The sequence below is a fragment of the Nannospalax galili genome, unplaced genomic scaffold (genome assembly GCF_000622305.1).
Source record: "Nannospalax galili isolate Female #2095 unplaced genomic scaffold, S.galili_v1.0 scaffold543, whole genome shotgun sequence".
NCBI classification, from domain to species: Eukaryota; Metazoa; Chordata; class Mammalia; order Rodentia; family Spalacidae; genus Nannospalax; species Nannospalax galili.
The window spans coordinates 3,934,302-3,952,314 of NW_008352270.1; positions in this window are offsets into that span (position 1 = coordinate 3,934,302).

Below are 18,013 nucleotides of genomic sequence, written 5' to 3' on the forward strand. Positions count from 1 at the left end.
CCCTTAGCTTAGTTTCCTTATATGTTATGGTTCTGTTTAAACTGTTGATCTCTTCTTGGTTTAACTTTGGTGGTGCCCATGATTTCAGATATCCATCCATTTCTTTTAGACTTTCAGATTTAGTAGCATATAGGTTTTTAAAATATTCCCTTATAGTGGGCTGGTTCTTTTGGGTGTCTGTTTTGATGTTTCCCCTTTCATCTCTGGTTTTGTTGATTTGGATTTGCTCTTTCTTTCTTTTGGTTAACTAAGCTAAGGGTCTGTCTATCTTCTTTAGGTTTTCAAAGAACCAGCTTAGATTCATTGATTCTTTGTATTGTTTTCTTTGTTTTTATTTCATTAATTTCTGCTCTGATTTTTGTTATTTCTTCTCTTCTGCTGGGTTTGGGTTTCATTTGTTCTTGCCTTTCCAGTGTCTTGAGTTGCAGTGTTAGGTCATTTATTTGGGCTCTTTCTGATTTCTTTAATGTAGGCACTTAGAGCTATAAACATCTCTCTTAGGATGCTTTTAATGTGTTCCAGAGCTTGGGTTGTATTGTATTGTCCTTTTCGTTGAATTCCAGTAATTCTTTTATTTCTTCCTTAATTTCTTCTTTCATCCACTCATTGTTTAGGAGAGTGTTTTTCAATCACCATGAGTTCGTGTAGTGCCTAGGGCTTTGTTCAGTGTTGATTTTGAGCTTTATTGCATTGTGGTCTGATAGAATGCATGGAATTATTTCAAGTTTTTTGTATATGTTGAGGTTTGTTTTGTAGCCCAGTATGTGGTCAATTTTTGAAAAAGTTCCATGGGGTGCTGAGTGGAAAGTATATTCTTTAGAGCTTGAGTGGAATATTCAAAAGATGTCTTTTAGGTCCATTTGATGTATGGTAATTTAATTCAGACATCTCTCTGTTTATTCTTTGTCCAGTTGACCTGTCTAATGGAGAAAGTAGGGTATTGAAGTCCCCTACTGTTATTGAGTTGGGATTAATTTGTGTCTTAAAGTCCTGTAGTGTTGTTTGTATGAATTTGGGTGCACCCGAATTTGGTGCATATATGTTAAGGATTGTAATATCTTCTTGGTTAACTGTTCCTTTGATCAGAATGAAGTGACCCTCCTTATCTCTTCTGATAAGTTTTACTTTGAAGTCTATTTTGTCAGATATTAGAATTGCAACCCCTGCTTGTTTCCTAGTGCCATTTTCTTGGAATATTTTTTTCCATCCTTTTACCTTAAGGTAGTACCTGTCCTTGAAGGTGAGATGTGTTTCTTGCAGACAGCAAAGAGATGGATTTTGTTTCTTAATTCAGTCACTTAGCCTGTATCTTTTGACTGCGGAGTTCAGTCCATTGATATTTAAGGTTATTATTGAAACCTGTGTATTTGTTGCTGTCATTTTGATTGCTCTTTTTGTTCTCTAATTTTGTGTTTCTTAGATTATACCTTTATTTATTTTCTTTTTTTGCCCCTGGGGTATAGTTGTTTCTGTCTCTGCTCTCTGTATTCCTTCAATTAGTCTTTGAAGGGCTGGTTTCGTGGACATGTATTCTTTCAGGCTACTCATGTCATGGAAGATTTTTCTTTCCCCCTAAACTATAATAGACATTTTTTTCTGGGTAAAGTATTCTGGGATGGCATCTATTGTCATATGGAACTGGAAATATCTTGGTCCAGTCTCTTCTGGCTTTCATAGTTTGCATTGATAAGTCAGCAGTAATCCTAATGGGTTTTCTTTCACATGTGACTTGTTTTTTCTCTTTTGCAGCTTTCAATATTGTCTGTTTTGTATGTATAGTGTTTTTACTATGTTGTGCCATGTAGAGTTCCTTTTCTGGTCCTGTCTGTTTGGTGTTCTGTATGCTTCTTGTATTTGTATGGGCATGTCTTTCTTTAATTTTTGGAAATTTTCTTCCACAATTCTGTTGAAAACCTGGTCCATGCCATTATCTTGGAAACACCATTAACCTGAAATTCTTCTTCCTCTATTCCTATGAGCTGTAGATTTGTTCTTTTCATGGTGGGCAACATCTCTCTCTTGCATATTCCATTCCTGTGTTTTTCTTAAATTTTCCATAATCTTTTCTTGAGTGGTCCAGTTCTTCAACTTTATCCTCCAGTGTTGATATTCTGTTTTCCATTTCATTCATTCTAGTGGTGAGGATTTCCCTTGTTGTTTCAAGTTGACTTATTGAGTTTTGCACTTCCTTCTTCTTTTCTGCCTGAGTTTTCTTCAGTGTTTCTCTTTTTTGAATTCATTCTGAAGAGTACCCTTTATTCTTTTAGCTCTTTAATTATTTTGTTTGTGTGTTCTTTAAATTTGTTGAATTCCTTGATCATGTTTATGATTGTTCTTTTAAATTCAGTGTCCTGGGTTATCTCTAGGGAATTCTCCTTGTAGAACTCTTCTACAGGATTGGTGGAGTTTGGTGGGGACATATTCTTTTGGCTTTCCATTTTATTATTCTTTCATTGTGATTTTGACATGTGAATTTCTTTTGTTGTTTATGATTCTGATATGAGAATTAAGTTGAAGCATGCTTCTGTTTGTATTAATCTGGGTACCTAGATCTAGATCCTTTCTTTATTGGTTATGTAATGCTGGTTGATACAGGGTTCAGGTTCTCTCAGGTTTAATTTGCAGGGAACTGATAGCTTCAGATCAGCTATTCAGGAGTACCCACAGAAGCCCAATTCAGGCTCCAGTCAGGTACACTCAGGGTTCCTTCACCATGTGGAGGCAGGATCCAGGGGCTCTCAGGCAGTCCCCTGCATTCTTGGCCCTCTGCCTGAGGGAGGCCAGAGGGAGACCAGAACTGGGCACTCTCTGGAAGTCTGCTGAGATCAGAATCACTACACAGCTGGAGGTCTGAACCCACCCTCTCAGGCTGTCTGCTATGATCTCAGCCTTAGCTCCCCCAAACCAGGTCTGTTGGGGACCCCTGCTGTCTAAGGTAGCAGTCTCTCCATGTCCAGATAGCCGCAGGCTCCGCGTTCTTATGCAGAGACTCCTTTTCTCAGCAGGGCACCTCCTACTCTCTTCCTGACTCACCTTTGAAGTAGCCATCACAGATACATGTCCTCTGGCTCAGAAACTGCCAGGTTTTCCTGTGTGATAATCAGGCACTGTCTAACAGCCTGGCAGAAGCCCACCACCACATGTAAATGGGGCATCCTACAAAGCACCTATCAACTAAGGCTTTTGCTACTGCCTCCACACTATAAATATCCTGGTTTCCCCCTAATAAATTGGAGCTGAATCACTAAGACCTGGAGCTGAGCTGAATCACTGAATAAAGGAGCTGCATCAGGAGCTGAGCTGTACCAGTCTCTTATTCAATCTCCCTGGAGGGGGCTGTCCCTTCGTAAACATTCACTCACGGAGATCCTGCTTTCGTCGTTCTTGCACCTCCCCTCGTGATCTGGCGGCTGGCGGATCGCGTACCTAGAGGGAGTGCCCGGTAGCTTGGAACAAAACTCGCCTGGAAGTGCAGCAACCACTGAGTCGCCAGCATCCGGTAGCTGCAGAGAGCCAGAGACCCCAGCAACAACGCGGTGCGCGGGATGCCCATACAGGTCTGTCCTGGGGCCTTGGGAGGGGCCTCACAAAATCCCAGGCGGTGGGATGTGTATGGTGCAATTAGGCAAAGCTCACCACCACGTCAAGGCAGGATCCAGCGGCTCTCAGGGATTTCCCTGTGTTCTCAGGCTCTCTGCCTGAAGGAGCCCAGATGGAGGCCAGAATTTGGCACTCTCTGGGGGTCTGCTAAGATCAGAGCCTCTACACCAATGGATGTCTGAACCTACCCTCTTCAGGCTGTCTTCTAGGATCTCAGCCTTAGCCTACCCTCAATGGCTCATTTTTAAATGTGCACCTTTTCCTGAACATACGCTACCTGCCTTCTCACCATTGACCTTCTTAGGAATGGAGGAGAGCAGAAGGAATTAAGGCTGGATTTGGCATGCTCTGTTACTTCTACACATCTAATTATTATTTTAAAGTACACAGAGAGTATGGCATGAAAAGAATTTTGTATCACTGCTGCCTAATTTAGTTCATTTTTCTTACAGCTAGGAGTGTTCTTTTATACAACCATAGAATCACCATCAACATCAAGAGAGTAACAAACCCCACTGAAGAGCAGCCAATATAAAATGATCCAAGCCCATGTTGTACTTTTCCTGCCTCAGCCTTTGTTCTAAAATTTAAAGTTCCCCAAACTTTATGGTGAGGAATGGTGTTTAGAAACCAAACATTGCTTTCTGTTAATACTTATAGTTTGGGGGTGTTGGTGCTTTCTGGCTAGCTCAGGAGACAGAACTATGTTTATATATACATGAACACATTTATATCTACACCTAACTATCTGTACACATCAAATGCAAGAGTTCACACAAATGCCTCCAGGTTCAATTTAATACCCCAGAATCCATTTGTGTTTTCTCCCTGTGCTGGTTAGTATTTGTCAACTTGACACAAACTAGAGACCTTTGGGAAGAGGGGACCTCATTTGAGGAATTTCCTGTTTCCGATCAGCCTGTGGCCGTGACTGTGAGTCATTTTCTTAAGTGCTAATTGATGTAGAAGGACCCATTCCCCCACTGTGGGTGGTGCCTCCCTGGGCAGGGAGCTTGGGCTGCACAAGAAAGGCAGCAACGCAGGTCAGCAAAGCAAACCAGGAAGCGCTGTGGACTCTGCTTCAGCCCCTGTCTCCAGGCTCCTGCTTTGTTTCTGTCTGACTTCCCTCAAAATGGACCATTCCTTAGAAGTGCAAGATGAAGTGAACCACTTCCTCCCCAAGTTGCTTTTTGTCAATGTTTTATCACAGCAACAGAAAACATACTAGGATACTCCCTTTCCATATTTACAACAATGAGGAACCTGGCTCCCATTTCAGGCAACCTATTGCTTTATTTGATGGAAACCCATGTGTACTCCATTACCAACCACACCACACATCATCATCCTATGATGATGCTCTCCTTACCTTAAGTTTTGACTAAGTGCATTACATAACCTCCTGCTTTCTGTATCAACCTGTCCCTAATACTTTTCTTTTTGCATGCCTTCCTCGTGTTACCTGTTGGTCTAATGCTGAAGATGGCTTCCTCTGAGTTCTGTGCTTTGAATCCTTCATCCCAATTTCCTGGACTTTCCAGAGGTCCCCCAAGCTCACTAGTTTGGCGTGGAATCAAGAATAGGCACAAAACAGCAGTTCATTCAGCAGCAATGTCAATTATAAAGTGTGCTCCTTCAGAGAAGGGAGAATATGCTTTCCACAGTCATTCTGTATTTAAAAAGCACCAAGGTTATTTTTTAAATCTTTTATATATTATTTTTATTTATTTTATGTGTATGAGTGTATTGCCTGCATGTGTGAAAGTGTACCCATGTTGTACAATGCCTGCGGAGGTCAGAAGAGGGTGTCAGATCCCTTAAAACTTGAGTTTCAAACAGTTGTTAGCTGCCATGTGCTTGCTGGGATTTGGATCTAAGTCTTCTGCAAGAACAGCCAGTGCTCTGAAGTGCTGAGCCATCTCTCCAGCCTGGCACCAAGGTTCTTGCACTTTGTTGTTCCCAAGAACAAGTCAATACTACCTTTTGTATTCTCCTACATAACTAACTGTCTTGATGAATGCCAGTGCAAGGGGTCAGAGCCAGGCAAGATGTTTGGGAGCAGTAGTGAGGCCCTATGCATCATTTACGTTGTACTGTACTGAGGGGGAGAGAAGGGATTGTTGCATATGGAAAACATGATGTCATCTTTCTGGCAGCATCCGTAGTAGTTCACAGTTATTTATTCACAATGGATGCTCTAAAAAGATTCCAAATGCCTGTTCGCTGGCTATTGCTCCCATCAGTGTGCGTTCAGGGTTTCCCATTTTAAGGACAGAAACTCAATGCTTTGGAGGAAGGTTTTCTGTAGATTCCTAAACCAGATGTAGGGGGGTTACATGCTAAAGCCGAGATGTTGGGGGTGGGGAGCAGTGCCTTTGTGCTTACTGTGGCAATAGTAACCGCTTCTATGGACCACCACATCAGTGTTCACATTTGATTATGTTCCCTGGTGGCATGTTGCCATGGTGTGTGGAGATAACTTCCAGAAGAAATTTGTTTACATTGCTTCCTGGGTGGTATTATTTAGAGTTCAGGGGGTACAAAGCTTCCTCTGCTGATTCTCATGATAGGTTTCTGGGGTGCTGACTGGAGAAGTTCAGGGGTCCTCTTGGGCCTAATCTCCTTGCATGGTATACAAGTCATATGTAGTTTTGGTTCACTGGGGAGATCTACAAATTCCCTATTTTGCATCTTTCAGGCAATGTCCTCCAAGGCCCCGTGATACAAACTTCACCACCAGGAAAGGAAATTAGTATCAAATAACCTCTTCTGATTGGAGAAAGGACATTTTTTTTTTTTTTTTTTTTGGTCTTTTTGAGACAGGGTCTCCCTGTAGCCCCAGCTGGCCTGGAACTCACTATGTAGAACAGGCTGGCCTTGAACTCACAGAGATCCACCTGCCTCTGCCTCCTGACTGCTGGGACTAAAGGTGTGAGCCACCACATGTGGCTAGAGAAAGGACACTTAAAAAAAATCTATTTTGCTTCTATAACAAAATGCTGGAATTGAAATTGTATAAAACTCAAGACCTACCCCCCGTATATACCACATATAATCCTTCCAAACTCTCCTTCCATCCTCTTCAAAAAGACTCAGTCATGCTGTATTTCTATCCTGTACATCACCATCAGGTCCCAAAGAAAAAAGGTCAAATAGAATGGTCCAGATGCTGAACCAGTCTTCACCCTTTGTGTGTTGTGGACATGGCAGGCCACAGAAAATGTAGAGAAGGCTCACCCACAAGGTAGACTTTCCTATACTGGCCTCTGCCTTAATTTGTGGAAGACACTGCTAATCTCGTGAATTCAAAATATGCAAGCTGGGGCTGGAGAGATGGCTCAGTGGTTAAGAGCACTGGTTGTCCTTCCAGAGGACCTGAGTTTGATTCCCAGCACCCACATGGCGGTTAACAACTGTCCGTAACTCCAGTTCCAGGTGATCTGACGCCCTCTTCTGACCTCCATGGATATTGCATGACATGGGTGCACTTATATACATGCAAGCAAAACATACATACACATAAAATAAAAAATAAATAAAATTTAAAAATAAATAAAATTCATAAAAATATGCAAGTGCTGAACATCAGCATTCCCTATATATTTTTTAAAATTATGACTTTTATTTATTTTGTGTGCATATGTATGCTATAACACGTGTGAAGATCAGAGGATGACTTGCTGGAGCAGATTCTCCTTTCACCATGTGGATCTTGGGGACTAAACTGAAGTCACCAGGCTTTGTGGCAAACACTCTTACCCACTGAGCCATCTCTCTAGCCTAGCCTGCTCTATTTATAAAGAGAGGAAAGATAACACAATTGAAAACTTTCCCCCCTTGCTTTAGTGCTGTAATTACATTGTAGCTGGTGCTGTCCTTTCAGCTGGTGAGGTACAGAGTTCCTCTCATCCTGAGCTAAAGGACCAAGCTACTAAGCTTTTCTTTGTTCTTACATTTGCTCTTAATTTCCTGGCTCATTCTTTATTGTCAGGAAGTTAGATAACACATCTTGCTGTTGTTATTCAGCTATCCTTTAACATCCAAATTCTCCTCTAATTTGCTTTGGGAAAATAACCCAAATGAATAAATCCAAATTTGAGATGTGATTTTTTTTTCAAAAAAAACTCGAAACGCATACAGTTTTAGCTAATAGACTTTAGCACGTGAAGTTGGACTGCCATTGCTCATAATGTTTTAACATTTACTTTTGTGTTGAGCTGCATCTGAGAAGACAGTGCCATAATATCTGAGCTCCAGATATTATTATGCTAGATTGCCAGTGTATATTAGAGTTTTATTAACTTGATTTCACAGCAGAGTACACACACACACACACACACACACACACAACACAATTATACTCCTAGACATAGTTCACTTGCAAAGGACAGAAACCACTTCATCATTCTAAATGGAAAGGAATATCCTACAATATAAATTAATTGGAGGATTAAAGACTCATCAGAAAGGTTTGAGGAGCAGACTCGGGACTGATGGCCTCTTGAGTTATTCTGCTTGTCTTATAAGTAGGAAAGCTGACAAATCCGGAAGCCAATGGGGGCCAATGGACCTGTGCCCCTGTCATGGTTGCCTTGTTCAGTGTGTTTCCCTCCAAACCAGGTCTCATTTGATTATCTCATTTGGTTCACAGGTGAACTAGTGAATGGACATTTGGAAACTATTGACAACCCTAGCTTCAAGGGAGCCCTTCAAGGGAGTCATTTTTAAGACTGTAGCATCAATACTACAATAGGTAATATAGAAAAGGCTTGTAGCATGTGTTGAGAAACCAATCTACAGAAACAGCCCTCACATCTAATAATCACATCATACGTTTTATACAAGATAATGAATTATCTCTCTCAGAAGAACTATAAAAGAAAATCCAAAAAAATGTGTGAAGGCTCACATCTAATCAAATCTTAATTTTTTGATACTTGTGTTTAATTTTGCATGCATAGGTATCAGAATGGAAAACATGTATACAACAACATTTGTTTGTTTACATGTGCAAACATATATAGGCAACATATAAAATGAGAAAAAGAGTTCACTAGAGGGGCTGAGTCATATGCTAAACATGAATGACCACAGAACCCCTTGAACAGGGGCTATGTTAGGGCTTTGGGCTAGATGCTGACTCTACAAAGACAAACAATTTGGACCACATCCTCCTTCATATGAAAGAAATACAGACAAATAATTGTACAACAGGGTAAATTCTATGGTAGAAAAATATAGCTCTAAATTTTAATTAAAATATCTTAGAGCTATAAACATATATGGAGATGCAGTTTAAACTGGTCCTCTGTATAAAGGACATTGTTGCTAGGCCTGGTGGCACATGCTTAGCATCCTAGTACTCTAGAAATGAGGGCAAGGTTAAGAATCTGTAGCCAGCCTGGGCCATATACAGGAAAAATAATCAGGGGATGGCATCCTATGTCTATAATCCCAGCATGTGGAAGGCCGAGGCAAGAGCATCAGGAGCTCAAGACCATTTTTGGCTAAACAGCAAGTTTGAGTCCAGCCTGGGACACATGAGACTTTGTTTCAAAAAACAAAAGAACAGAAAAGGAGAAAAAATATTTGCTATTCCACATTTTATTTTTGAAATGCCTGTGACTTTTGTAGCCTATTTTATAATATTTTGATTCAAGAATATACACAATTATTTTAAATAATTTTTATTGAGGAAATATTTTTTTGCTCACAGTCACAAGTATTACTGTACTGGGTCTGTTATTCTCAGAAAATGAAGCTAAGTTAAAAAATGGATTGATGCTGGACCAGGAAATTCCTCTCTTTGTCTCAGTGTCAGAATTTTTCTGAAATCTAGGCCCACCTACATACATACCTATTAATAGCAACATTCTTCAGAATTTTTGCGCATAATATCATTTTCCGAATTATCTTTGATTCTTATGATTAACAATTAGCACCTTCACCTTATTTGAGGTTTTCCCTCCTGCTGTGTTTTTTCTCATGATGGAAACTAATGAGGCCGTGCATCCATCCATTCTAGAAGCATCTCCTCTCAGCTAAGGCAGCATCCATCTTCATAGCAGTGGTGGGTGGCAGCAGGGGCAGGCTGGGAAGGAGCCGAGGGAGCTCTCTGCCCATGTGTCAGGGTATATATGCTATCCCTGAAATCATCTAGACTAGCAGAGCATGGAGTGATACTAGAAAGATCTAATTTTATTGGGCTTTGCACCATGATGGAATTTTATTCAGCCATAAAGAAAAATGCAATTACTAAATTTGCAAGAAAGGGGATGAAACTGGAAAATATTATATGAAATGAAATAATCCAAACTCAGAAAGACAAATACTACATGTTTTCTCCCATATACAGATCAGACCTTCTGATTTTTATATATGTGTATAAATGTGTGAGGGTGTATGGGGAGAGGTCAGGGAAGTACAAAGGGGTCTATGCGAGAGGAGCAAGTGACTTTAAGGGTAAGAGCGTAGGGAGGGTGACAGAACACATATGATGTGGATGTGGAAAGGGGAACACTAAGGGGGAAGGATACAAATGGGGAGGTAATTAGGGAGAGGGAGGAGAGGAGCAGGTGGGGGAGGGGAAGTATAAACCCAAGCTAAGTATGTATGAAAATGATGTAAAGAAATCTAATTACTTAGTATGTTAATTAAAACTAAAATTTTAGTTTTAAATTTTTCTATAGAAAATACACTCCCTTGCTGCCTAGTCCTGGTGCAGATGGCTTCAACTGCTTTATTTAAGCAGTCACTACTGCACAGCATTGTTAACTTTCAGTCACTTCCCATTAGATGAGAGCTTAGCTATAAGACAATTATTCAGTGCATTTACATCAGACTCCAAGGTGATTATTTAATGCATTATCCCTGTATTACATTTATCTTTTGGACCACCTCACTGAGCTCGTACACATACACGAGCACTTTGTAAACATCATCTATAAACATGAGGGAACAATCCTTCATATCTATGTGCTCATTCAAATGTAATATCAATCACTGGGTTAAATTTGTTTTCCATCCAGTTGTATGCACAGGTCTTTGGAGAAGAGCAGAAGGGATATGCAGTGGTCATAGTGGTGCTGTATATACCTTGTCACTGCTTTTCTGGAACTAGGGCAGGTTTAACTAGCTACAGAGCTTCATCATATCTTCTTCCCTTTCATTGCTTGACTCTGCAAAGAGAGTCTGAAATTGACTTTGAAGGAAACCTCAAGTCATTTCCAACACAATTTATGATATTGTGTTTGATAAATGGTCCTTGGCCAAGACTAGATTCTTTTAGTTGCAAACATTCTTGGCAATATTTTTTTCAGTCATTTTTTAATTGATTTTTTTTGTGTATTTCATACAGAACATCCCAAACAATCTTATTCATCTTTATACCCACATCCCAAATGGCACCCTCCCATAGCCCCCCGCCTCCCGACTGGAGCCCACATACTCTGGCATCCCTGTTACTGTCCACTGTGTTGTCAGTGCCCCCAGCTGTTCCCCAGTGCAAGTCCTTCTGCTGAGTCTAGTCAGCCTATCTAGAGTCCCTTGTTTTAGGAAGATCAGCTCTTCCTCATCTAGCAGCAATCAGTTGCTAAAGCTCATTTAGATAAGATTGGGGTCTGCTGTTCATTTTCACAGCTCTATGCTGGGTTACTGTCTGGGAGTCTCTAGGGCCACCCTGGCCAATAACTCAGAGGAAGGTATCTCTTGTTTGGCATTGTTTCTTGTAATGTAGCCTTTAGCTATACACATGGACTCTTAAAGAAATATACTGATCTGGAGAGATGACTCAGCATTAAGAACACTGGCGGTTTTTGCAGAAGACCTGGGTTTGAATCCCAGCACCCACATGGCAGCTAACAACTGTCCATAACTCCAATTCCAGGGGATTCGACAGCCTTTTCTGTCCTCTGCAGGCATTGTACAATATGGGTGTACTTACCTACATGCAAGGGAATACATGCAAAGGAATACACACATACACATAAAAATAATAAATTAATAAATAAAATATTTTTTAAAAAAAGAAATATACTGTTCACTTTAATCTTTGGTTATACTTTCCTTTTGGGTGTTTAAGACCATACAGCTGGCCCAAATTAACCGATTTGTTTTCACTCTTAAGGTCATTTGAGGATCTGTTCCTCGGGGGTCACATGGGCTTGGGAGGAGCCCCTGGTTCCTTTCTTTTACCAGTTCTGCCTATGTGAAGATAAGTCAAAGGTCCTACTCGACCATGGCTGGCTTTGCTTGGAAGCATGGAGGAAATGATCCTCTGTGTTGACCCTCTTCTTTGTAGACTGGACACTGGTTCAAGTCCATCTGGTGGGGTCTCCATGGCTTCCTTGAACAAGAGGACAGGTGACTCACCACAGTTACAGGACATTTTGAGAGATGCTCCATAGTCCCCTGGAACTTAGTCGACCTTGGAGGACAAGGAGCAAAAACTGTCCTTTAAGTCCCTCTGACCAGATTAGTATTAAGCCTCAAAGAATGGCTGCTAAACATCCAAGAAGGTTAGTTCAACCAGTCTGGTACTTTTAATTACCATGTGCTATGTAGATAGAGCTTGGGCAAAAACCAAATGTTCTCAGATGAACCTTCACTAGACATATATTTTGTTCCTTGAAATAGTTGTATGTATAATTTGTCAGTAGGTTGTTGGACTAATATGTTTTCCTCTGGTTTTTTTAAAACTAGCTAGGCATCATTTATCTCTCACAGTCTAATCCTTCCACCATGGTTTCCCCATTTAAACTGTCCCCATTTTCCCATTTCTCCCTTAATAATACCCTACTTCTATGGTCCCACCTCTCTTGAGCTCCTTCTTTCCCTTTATACCCAAGGTTCCTTGTATAACTCTTCCTCCCCCCTCCCATTTAAATAACCCCATTTTTATCCATATCTTCTTTAGTAACACTTATTTCCTACTGTTCGTCTCTCTAGATTCTTTCTTCTCCTTTACCTCCCTGGTTCCTTTTCATTATCCTGGTTCCTGGAGTTATGTCTGGATACATACTCACTTATAATGATTTAGTGCTTGGATCCACATATGAGGAAGAACATATGTTGTCTATTTTTCTGAGTCTGTGTTACTTCACTTAGTATAACAGTTTCTAGTTCCATCCATTTGCCTGAATATTTCATAATTTCATCTTTATTTACTGCTGAGTAGAACTCCATTATATAAATGAACCATATTTTCATTATCCACTCATCAGTTGAGGTACACTTAGGTTGCTTCCATCTGTTAGCTATTGTGAAAAGAGCAGCAACAAACATGGATGTACGTGTGTCTCTGCAATAGGATGAGTTCTTTGGGTATAGGCCAAGGAGTGGTATAACTGAGTCAAATGGTAGGTTCTTAAGAGTTCTCCACACTGCTTCCCATAGGGGTTGAACAAATTTGCAATCCCACCAGCAGTGGATGAGCGTTCCCCTTTCCCCACATCCTCTCCAACATTTGGTATCATTTGTTCTCTTGATCTTAGCCAGTCTGACTGGATAAGATGAAATCTTAAAGTGGTTTTAATTTTCATTTCCCTAATTACTAGTGAGGTTGGACACCTTTTAAGATGCTTCTTAGCCATTTTATTTCTTCTTTTGAGGACTCTCTGTTCCACTCCTTAGCCCATCTTTTAATTGGGTTACTTCCTTTCTTGGTTCTCTGTTTTTTCAGTTTGTTATATAGTCTAGTAATTAAACTTCTATCAGATGTGTCTCTGGTGAAGATTTTCTCCCATTCTGTGGGTTTTCTGTTTGTTTCCTTGGTTGTCTCCTTTGATGTAAAGAAGCTTTTTAGTTTAATGAGGTCCCATTTGTTGATTCTTGACCTTGTTTAATGGGCATTTGATGTCTTGTTTAGAAAATCCTTTCCTACACCTATATCTTGTAGGTTATTGCCAATGTTTTCTTCTAACAGTTTCAGAGTTTCAGGCTTCACATTGATGTCTTTGATCCATTTGGAATTGACTTTTGTGCAAGGTGAAAGACAGAGGTTCGTTTCATTCTTCTATAAGTAGAGATCCAGTTTTGCCAGCACCATTGCTGAACATGCTTTCTTTTCTCCAGTGAATGTTCTTGGCCCCTTTGTCAAATGTCAGGTGGCTGAAATTGCATGTATATATTTGGGTCTCCAATTTTGTTCCATTGATCTATGGGTCTATTTTTGTGCCATTACCATGTTGTTTTTATGACTATAGTTCTGTAATACAGTTCAGTATCTGGTATAGTAATCCCCCAGCATTGTTCTTAGTGCTCAGGGTTGCTTTGGCTAGCCAAGGTCTTTTGTGCTTCCATATGAATCTTAGGATATTTTTTCCAATTCTGTGAAAAATGTCATGGGGATTTTGACTGGCATTGCATTGAATCTATATATGACTCTTGGTAGGATGGTCATTTTCACAATATTAATTCTTCCAACCCATGAACATAGGAGGTCCTTCCATCTTCTGATGTCTTCCTTGATCTCTTTTTTTTAAAGGATTTAAATTTTCATTGTAGAGGTCTTTAAGGTCAGGTTTATTCCAAGATATTTTATTTTATTTTATTTGCAGTAATTATGAAGGGGAGTGTTTCTATGTGCGCTTTCTCTGATTTCTTGTTATTGGTATATAGAAAGACTACAGACTTTTGTAGATTAGTTTTGTAACCTGCCACTTTACTGAACGTGTTAATAATTTCTAGGAGTTTTCTGCTGGAATTTTTGGCATCCCTTAGATATATTATCTTATCATCTGCAGAAAGGGATAATTTGAGCTCTTCTTTTCCAATTATTACTCCTTTAATTTCCTTCTCTTGTCTTATTGCTTCACTGTGTTAAAAAGGAGTGGAGATAGTGGACAGCCCTGTCTGGTTCCTGATTTTAATGAGAATGCTTCCAGTTTTTCTCCATTTAGAATGATGTTGGCTGTGGGTTTGTTGTATATGGCTTTAATTATGTTGAGCTATATTCCCTCCAGTCCAATTCCCTCTAGGACTTTCAACATAAATGCATGTTGAATTTTGTCAAAGGCCTTCTTTGCATCTATTGAGATAACCATGTGGTTCTTGTCTTTGAGTCCATTTATATGATTTATGATGTTTATTGACTTAGTATATTTAGCTATCCCTGCATCTCTGACATAAAGCTGACTTGATCATGGTGAATGATATTTCTGATGTGTATCCATATGTGGTTTGCAAGTATTTTGTTGAGAATTTTTGCATCTATGTTCATTAAGGATATGGGTCTATAGTTTTCTTTTTTGGTTGTATCTTTACCTGGTTTTGGTATTAGAGTGATGCTGGCTTCATAGAAGGAATTTGGAAGTTCTTCCTCCATTTCTATCTTTTTGAATAAATTAAGTAGTATTGAATATAGATCTTCTTTAAATGTCTGTTAGAATTCTGCTGTAAATCCATCTGGTCCTGGGGTTATTTTAGTCAGGAGGTTTTTTTTTTATTACTGTTTCAATTTCCTTATGTGTTATGGGTCTGCTTAAGCTGTTGATCTCTTCTTGGTTTTGTTTGGTGGTTCCCATGCTTTTAGATACCTGTCCATTTATTTTAGGTTTTCAAATTTAGTAGCATATAGGTTTTTGAAGTATTCTCTTATAATGTTCTGGATCTGTTGGGTGTTTGTTGTGATGTTTCCCCTTTCAGCTCTGATTTTCTTGATTTGGAAGTGCTCTTTCTTTCTTTCTTTTGGTTAACTGGGCTAAGGGTCTGTCAATCTTGTTTATCTTCTCAAGGAACCAGCTCTTGGATTTGTTGATTCTTTGTATTGTTTTCTTTGTTTCAATTTCATTAATTTCTTCTCTGATTTTTGTCACTTCTTCTTATCTGCTAGGTTTGGGTTTCATTTGTTGTTGCCTTTCAAGTGTCTTGAGTTGCAATGTTAAGCCATTTATTTGTGTTCTTTCTGATTTTTAAATTTTCTCACTTAGAACTATAAACTTCCCTCTAAGGACTGATTTTAATGTGTCCCAGAGGTTTTGTTGTGTTGTATTGTCCTTTTCATTTAGTTCCAGGAATACTTTTATTTCTTTCTTAATTTCTGCTTTGACCCATTTATCATTCAGGAGTGTGTTGTTTAATCTCCATGTGTTCATGTAGTTACTAGGGTTTCTTCTGGTGTTGATTTTAAGCTTTATTGCATTGTGGTCTGATAGGATGCATGGACTTATTTAAATCTTTTTGTATTTGTTGAGGCTTGTTTTGTGCTTCAGTATATGGTTGATTTTGGAGAAAGTGCCATGGGGGCATTGAATAGAAAGTATATGGTGCTTGTGTGGAATATTCGGTAGATATCTGTTAGGTCCATTTGCTGTATGGTATTGTTTAATTCAGATGTATCTCTGTTAATTCTCTGTTATGTTGACCTATCTAATGGAGACAATGGGGTATTGAAGTCCTCTACTATTAATGAGTTGGGGTTAATCTGGGTCTTAAAGTCCTATAAGGACTTTATGAAGCTGGGTGCACCAATGTTTGGTGAATATATATTCATGATTGTAATATCTTCTTGGTCAATTGTTCCTTTGATCAGAATGAAGTGCCCCTCTTTATCTCTTCTGATTAGTTTCAGTTTGAAGTCTATTTTGTCAGATATTAGAATTGTAGCTCCTGCTTTTGCTTTGTACCATTTTCTTGGAATATTTTTCCATCCTTTCACCTTAAGGTAGTGCCTGTCCTTAAAAGTGAGATGAGGTTCTTGCAGACAACAAAAAGATGGGTTTTGTTTCTTAATCCATTCAGGTAGTCTGTGTCTTTTGACTGGGAAGCTCAGTCCATTGATATTTAAAGTTATTAATGAAAGATGTATATTGATTCCTGTTGTTTTGATTTCTGTTCATATTCTTGGTGTGTGAGTTTCCACAGTTATACCTTCATTAAGTTTCTTGCTGTTGCCCCTTGGGTATAGTTGTTCCTTTCTTTAGCTCTTTGTATTGCTTCAAGAACTCTCTGAAAGGCTGGTTTTGTGGACATGAATTCTTTTAGCCTATTGATGTCATGGAAGATTTTTCTTTCTCCTTCAACTATAATAGACATTTTGGCTGGGTAAAGTACTCTGGGTTGGCATCTGTGGTCATTTAGAACCGGGAATACTTTGGTCCAGGCTCTTCTGGCTTTCACAGTTTGTACTGAAAAGTCAGCTGTAATTCTGATGGGTTTTCCTTTATATGTGATGCTTTGTTTTTCTTTTGCAGCTTTCAGTATTGTCTCTTTGTTCTGTACATTTAGTGTTTTTACTATGATGTGTTATGGAGAGTTTCTTTTCTGGCCCTGTCTATTTGGTGTTCTATATGCTTCTTGTATTTGTATGGGCATGTCTTTCTTTAATTTTGGGAAATTTTCTTCTACAATCCTGTTGAAGATCTGGTCCATACCATTATCTTGAGATTCTTCTCCTTCCTGTATGCCTATGATGTGTAAGTTTGGCCTTTTTATGGTGTCACACAATTCTTATATATTCCATTATTGTATTTTCTTAAATTTTTCATAGTCTTTGCTTGAGTGGTCTAATTCATCCACTTTGTCTACCAGTCTTGATATTCTGTTTTCCATTTCATTTATCCTATTGGTGAGGATTTCTCTTGTTGTTTCTAATTGGCTTATTGAGGGTTTCACTTCCTTCTTCATTTCAGCCTATGTATTCTTCAATATTTATAACTCTTTTCTGAATTCATTCAGAAGTTTATCTCTATCTTCTTTCAGTTCTTTGATTTCTTTGTGTGTTCTTTAAATTCACTGAATTCTTTTATCATATTTATAATTATCCTTTTAAATTCCATGTCCTGTGTTATCTCTAGGGAGTTCTCATTACACTCCTCTACAGGACTGCTGGTACTTGGTGGGAATATATTATTTTGGTTTTTCATGTTATTGTGTTATTATTTTTTCACTGTGACTTTGACGTATGGATTTCTTTTGTAGTTTCTGATTTTTGTGAGACTCAAGCTTTCCTTTGTTGAGTTTAAGTCTGCTTCTTCTTGTAAACTTTATGTGCCTTTGTGATTTACTTGTTAGGTATCAAAATCTGGTTGGTCTAGGCTTCAGGTTTTCTCTTTTGATTTTAGATTGGAGGGGCCAGATGGCTTTCATCCTGCTGCTCAGGAGTTCCTACAGAGGCCCTAGTCAGATGAGGATCAGATGCTCTCAGGTTTTCCTCCTAAGGTTTGGATCCCTCAAGTCAGTAGGCACAGTACAATTTGGAAGGATTGCTAAGAGGAGGTAGGATTCAGGACTCTCAGGCCATCAGGGAAGGAAGCTGGTCTCAGGAATCCAGATCAAGCAAGGAAGAAGGATGGTCTCCAGAATCCAGGTTGGGGGCGGTGGGACAGCCAGGGATGAAGGCTGGTCTCAGGTATACAAAGGTGAGGTGGGGAAGGACACAGGCTTTGAGGGCTCCAGGGGACTTTACTGAAGAATT